The sequence below is a fragment of the Gavialis gangeticus genome, unplaced genomic scaffold, assembly GCF_001723915.1.
Source record: "Gavialis gangeticus isolate Ggan-Ray unplaced genomic scaffold, GavGan_comp1, whole genome shotgun sequence".
Classification (NCBI taxonomy): Eukaryota; Metazoa; Chordata; order Crocodylia; family Gavialidae; genus Gavialis; species Gavialis gangeticus.
Window position 1 is genome coordinate 18,856,545 of NW_017728996.1, and position 6,627 is coordinate 18,863,171.

Genomic DNA, 6,627 nt, shown 5'->3' on the forward strand with positions numbered 1-6,627 from the left:
TTACAAACTGGCCAGGGGGGACCAGCAGGCATTGGGGGAGTCCCTGTTTCCCTGAGCACTGCCAGGAGTGACTAGAAATAACAGTCATAAGCTGGCAAAGGGTAGATTCAGATTAGACATGAGGAGGTGCTACTTCACTGTCAGGGTGGCTAGGATCTGGAACCGACTTCCAAGAGAAGTGGTGCTGGCTTCTACCCCGGGGGTCTTTAAGAGGAGGCTGGATGAACACCTTGCTGGGGTCGTTTGACACCAGCACTCTTTCCTGCCATGGCAGGGGGTTGGACTTGATGATCTGCTCAGGTGCCTTCTAGAAACTATGAAACCTGCTTTAATGTGTCATCTACAAATGCCCCTAAAGCATATTGGGCAGAAGAGGAGCTTTGCCTGGTTTGAAGGAGTATGACTAAGGATGGAAGGATTAGACAAGGAAAGGAAACTCTAGAACAGACTTGTGGGTAGCACAGAAAGCTCTAGGAAACTCTGGAATGGTATTTAGGGGGAGTTTGGATTGCTGAGTTAGCAAGGAAAAAATAAGGGTATTTTTGCCTCAGGCTTCACCACAGCAAAAGCCTGAGCATGTCTAACCCCAAAGCTCCTCTTTGTAGGCAACTCTGAGGCAGCAACACCAGGGCTTGAAGTGAAGCAAAAAATTGATGGTTTGAATCCCAGCCAGGATTGGATGAATCATCCAGGAGCTCTGAAAGAACTTAATGAAGTGGATTGGGTGCTTGCAAAGCATGAGGAATGATTCTCTCTGTACACAGCCCTTGTGTGCTGCACTGGCAATGTATAGGGGCTATCAACATGCCTCAGAGGACCAGGAAAGGATCCCTCTGGTGAACAAACTAGTATGACCTGAGCCATCTCTGTCACCAGCCCTGTTGTAGAGTGTGCTGGGAGTAACAGGGCAAACGGTCCATTGGGAGGTCTGTGATCCAGGACATGGCAGAGGGGGTCTTCAAGAAACTCCCATAAATTCAAGCATCCTTCAGGGCCAGGAACAGCATCACCTTTTTGCAGAGCTGACCCTGAACTCTGACATCAGACTATCATTGTCCCCTCCCCGCGGACTATACTTCTACAGTAACATAGTGGGAAAGCAAAGAATTGGACCCATATCATTTGTCATTTAAATGGGCTGTTCTAGCAGCCATCTTGAGTTTAGCCAGTTCCCTGCAGATCTTCATCTAAATAATGCCAGATCAGTAAGCCTGGCTTTAGGTAAATTAATGAAAAATAATTCATGATGTTTATAAAACCCCGAGATGAGTGTAACATGATCACAGTGAACCAGCCCAGCTTCTGCAGAGGAAACTCATGCTGATCCAGCCTGTAAGAACTCTTTGTGGGAGGCAATATCTTGGCTCAAGGAGTAGGGATGACTTACTAGAGCTATCAGCATTTCTTAGAGCAGTGGTCATCAACCAGTCAATCTCGATCAAGCAGTTGATTGGGGAGCCCCTGACAGTCGATCTCAGTCTGGAGGGGCTAGCCTCAGTCTGAGGGGGCTTTGCACAGGCCTACTCCCTGCCACCGAGAGAGTGGGGCCCTGGCTGAGCTGGGCAGGGCCGGAGGAGGGTCGGAGCTCAGGACAGCTTGTCTAGGTGCAAGGGGGGGGGCTTGCCACTGCACATACCCTGGCGGAGGCCTGGGGCACGTGCCCCCCCTGATCTGAGCGCAGGGCAAAGTGGCTGCCATTGCGTGCTGGGCTTTGAGCCCCAAGCCCTGCTGCACGGTAGATCCTGGATTGCCCTTTACTTCAAAAAGTGATCTTTACCATAAAAAGGTTAGAGACCACTGTCTTAGAGTCTTTGGCATGAGTCTGTTCAGGGAACTAAGGAGTGATTGTGTTGAGAGGTAATATTTTGTCCTAGGTCATAGAATCATAGAAGTTGGGTGGGAAGGGACCTTGTAGATTTTAAAGTCCGACCCCCCGCCTGGGCAGGAGAAAAACTGGGCTCAAATGATCCCAGCCAGGTAAGCATCAAGCCTCCTCTTAAAGACCCCTAGGGTAGGAGCCAGCACCACTTCCCTTGGAAGTTGGTTCCAGATCCTAGCTGCCCTGACCATGAAGTAGTTCTTACAGATGTCTAATCTAAACCTCCTCTCCAACAACTTGTGGCCGTTATTCCTTGTTATGCCAGGGGGTGCTAGGGGAAACAAGGTCTCCCCCAAACCCTTCTGGTCCCCCCTAGTGAGTTTATAGACTGTCACCAGGTCCCTCCTCAGCCTTCTCTTGTGAAGGCTGAACAGGTTCAGGTCCTGCAGTCTCTCATTGTAGGGTCTGCCCTGTTGTCCCCAGATCATGCAAGTGGCCTCCTCTGGACCCTCTCCATGTTGTCCACATCCCTCCTAAAGTGGGGCACACAGGACTGGACGCAGTACTCCAGCTGTGGCCTGACCAGTGGTGCATAGAGGGGGAGGATCACCTCCTTGGCCCTGCTAGAGATGCACCTGTGGATGCATGACAAGGTACAGTTAGCCCTGCCAACCGTGACCTCACATTGTCGGCCCATGTTCATCTTGGAGTCAATAATGACTCCAAGATCCCTTTCTGCTTCCGTGCTTTCAAGAAAGGTAAGAAACTGGTTGACTGAAAAAACAGATTTATAGAAAATGGTGCATTTTTCATAGGGAAGGTTAATAGCTGGGTGCCCTAGAAGTCCACTATTGATAATGTTTTTCATTGATCAGGAAAAAGAGGCCAACAAAGAGGTGAAAACATTGCAAATGACACCTGATTATTTTTGTCTCTGTCCTCTCTGCAGAGGAAATGTTGAAACACCAGGGAAGGACATGGCTCACTCAGTGACTGCACACTCTGCACTGATTTGGCCTGTTTCACTTTGCAGTTTCTAATGTAGGGGAGGTACTGGCAGAGACCTGCTGCTCACTACTCTGACTCGCTGCCAAATCATGTGCAAGGAGGAGGTTTCCACGAGTGAAGGAAAAGAGCGGCATGAAAGGTCAATGCCCATCTACAGCAGGGGCTCATAAGTGAAAGCCTGTACGAGCATGGCCCTGCCAGTCAGGATGTCAAGAAAAAATGCCCCAGTCCTTGTGGGAAGCCCCAGAGAATTGCCCACAGAGAGTGAAGGCTCCTCTGTTGCTTGGGGAAAGGCAACCATTTACCTTGAACCTCTCTTTGCAGCACTAGCTATAAACAGCTGTGTTCCAGTTTTCTCAAGTGTAAAGGACAGCCGGTGTCCCAGTGGGCCACAAATCAGTTTAACACTGTGGAGCAGTGCCAAATAATGCCAATTAGAGGATATTACTTAAGGAGCCCAGGAGACCAGATAATGAACTATAGCATTCTGTAATGGCAGCTGTTTAGGGATTTGCCTTGTAGTAAACAGTTCCACCAGGGTGCGGGTCTCATGAAATGGCATCTCCTTCAAGGTTGAATGTACTTGGCCACTGCATCTTTATAAGGCAGATGCTGGTGCTGGTGCTGGTGCCAGGTAGATGCTGCAGTGATAGGTACTGGAAGGTTGTAAATAGATCATTAGCATATTCATAAAGGACCTGCTTAGTGCCATTGGTGAGCAGTTACTCAGACAGTCCCATTGATCTCAGTCTGGTCCACAGATCACACATCACTGCCTTTCTTTCTATACAGGTCCATGCAAACTAAGTTAGGCTGCTTTCTGCTGCTGCATATCTTTCAGAATATCCTTTGCCATCCTTTAGCAACATCTTTTAACAACTGGTAAGATGAGAACATACAGTATTCCTTGTGAATGTGACCTCCTGTCCATAAAGGAGAGAGATGCTTTTAAAGTGAAGATTAATGAAAAATGAGACTGCGCAGATAAATCAGCTGTGGCTGGACATATGTGCCAAAATGGGCTCGTTCTCAGGCAATTTCAGGATGTACACTAATCATGGTTTCCCTCAGAAGGGGTGCAGAAAGAATGGTCCCAATATCAATTTAAATGCTCAGCATAAGACATTTGGCTATTACCAGAAATGATGACCCAGAGTAGAAAGCAGTGGCTCTGAAGTTTACCTATGGAAAGTTTTCCCCCTCTAGCTCTGCTGGTTACTCAGAGTTGCATTAATAGAATATAAAAATAAAAATCCATCTATGATGTGGTCATCACACTGCAGGAAATTTTGTACTCTATCAACCAGGTGCCATCAAAAGATATCCCCTCTAATTCTGTGTGCTTAGGAATGGCAGCAGTGTTGTCTAGGGCTTTCTGAACAATGGCTCATCTTGCTTCTACCTCCATCCTACATGGTGCTGGGCACTCCAGTGAAGTGCCAAGGTACAGGCTGACATGTGAGCTAGGTACTCAGAGTACTGACAGGCCATACTGCATCCTTGTTCCCTCGCTCGGCTGTTCCCCAGAATCCAGGTGAGGATAACTGGTGGGTGGGGGGGGTGAGGAGGCAGCTCCTGCAAGAGCGGGAGGACCTGTTCTGGCGAGGCGAGGCTCACCTCAACCCCATTCAACCTTCCATGCACGTTACTTTATGTGCTGTATCCCCGGATGCTCAGTTCTTGAACAGAAACCAGTGCTCCTGGTGCTTCCTTGAAGACACCTCTCCTTGATAACCACCCTCAGAAGGGAACTGTGTAGTGTAAGATTAGCAATTCAGTTCTTCGGTGTTAGTCTCACTCTTTACCTACTTATGTGGGTCCCATCACTATGATGAGTGAGTGCCTCCCTGATGCTACTGAATTTATCCTTACAGCACCCCTGGGAGTTACATGTGCAGAAGTGAGGTGCAGGAAGGGAGAGGCTCAAGGTCAGACAGGGACTTGGTATCAAAGTCCGCTCCTCCAAGCTCCATCCGGTGCTTTAATGCAAGCCCTCCTCTGTATTCTAGTGTTGACATTCATCTCATCAGCATTCACCGGCAATTAGTTCTGTACCCTGTATGCCGGCAGCTCTTTTTGAGAGGCGAAAAACAATGCATTATCATAAGAGCACTGTTCTTTTATGAGCACCATGATGCTACATGTTCAGGAGGCAGAAAGGAGGAGATCCCTGTGTGCTGAAAAAGAAGAGCTGTTTTATGAAAAGCAAGTATAAAATCTGTATTGACGATAGCTGACAATGGGTGTCAGTTCTGCACGTTGTTATTAATGGGTTCTGACCTCTATGTACCCATAGTCATTACCTTTTTAGTCAGATGGCACCATAGCTGCCATGCTACCTGGGGACAAAAATGTCTGTTAGAAACCAGTAAATCTTTTGTGACGTTTTTCTCCTTTCTGGCAGAACTGAATGCAGATCCCGTTTCCTGGAGCTGAACCTTATTCTAAAAGAGAAGTATCATCTGTGCATTGTTGCTAGAATAACAAGTAGAAAATGTGCCCCCTGCTCCAGCAGTGCGAGCTGGGGAGGGTAAGTGCCATTCAGGATGTGGAGTCTGGTGTTTTCATACTTTCTGTGCTTTCATTCAGACAGTCTAGTCCCCGGGGGCCCTGAGCACTCACTGCAATTAATGGAGGTTCAGTGCATGGAAAGCATGCAGCACCAAAACCAGCGTGCCTGTGTCTCAGTCCCTAGAAAACTAGTAGTAGTGTCATGTATAACTTCTCCCCGGGAATGAGGAGGACTTGGGAGATGCAGGGTGAAAGCAATTCCCATTGACTTCAGTGGGGCCAGGAGCCAAGGCTCAGGCTTGCATCCAGGACTGGTTGAACAAGGCTTAACTCAACAAAGGAGACCAGATTCTGAATTTCAAATCTGCAGTGACCCCCAACTTAAGTCGGCAAAGCAGTACTGTGCCAAGGAAGTTTGGTGCTTGGGGCAAAGCCTGCAGTGGCAGCCCGCCCTCACCCTGCACACAGATCCAGGGGGTACGCCCCCCTCAATGCTTGCCCGGGAGTGCATGCAGCAGCAGGAGCTGCCCTCGCCCTATCTCTGCACCTCCCCACCCCAAACGAGCTGCTTGCGGCTCTGTCCTGTGCCCCACCTTGGCTGGGCAGTGCCTGTTGGCACCCCTTTGCTTTGGCACCTGGAGCAGTCACCCACTCGCGCCCCCCCTCCCCCCCCACAGCACTGCAGCAAAGGATTTTAGACCCATGTAAACAAGATCAAAATTGTGACCCAGAAGGTGCAGATTTCTGGTACAAGCAGGGAAAATCTTAGGCTTAACTGTGGGCAGTTCAAGGCGCATCCCCTATTCACTGCACACCTGACGCCAACTGACATACTAAGAGGGAGAGGGAGATTTTGTTTCTGTCTGGGGTGCTGTCATTTCATACTCAATCTGCTATTGTTCTGGGTCATTGCTGTGAAAGAGTGTGGTGCAGTCAGACCAGGACTTGCAAGACCTGAGCTGTATTTCCAGACTATCCCATGACTCACTATGTAACATTGGGCAAGTTCCTTCATGACCCGCGAACTCCGTCTCCTGGCTCATTCTTCGACTATCCTGCCTGCTAGGTTGTAAGCAGCTCCCTGTGTGTTTGCTCAGCAACTATCTCAATGGGGTTCTGATTTGGGTTGGGATTTTAGGTGCCACTGCCCAACAAATTAATAATAATAATAATAATACTTTCAATATTGATAAAGGCATTTTTCAATGAAAAGAAGAGTGAAGGACTTTGATAGCAGTAGAGCACCATGATATAAATCAGTGGCATGTACTGATCAACACCAGCAACAA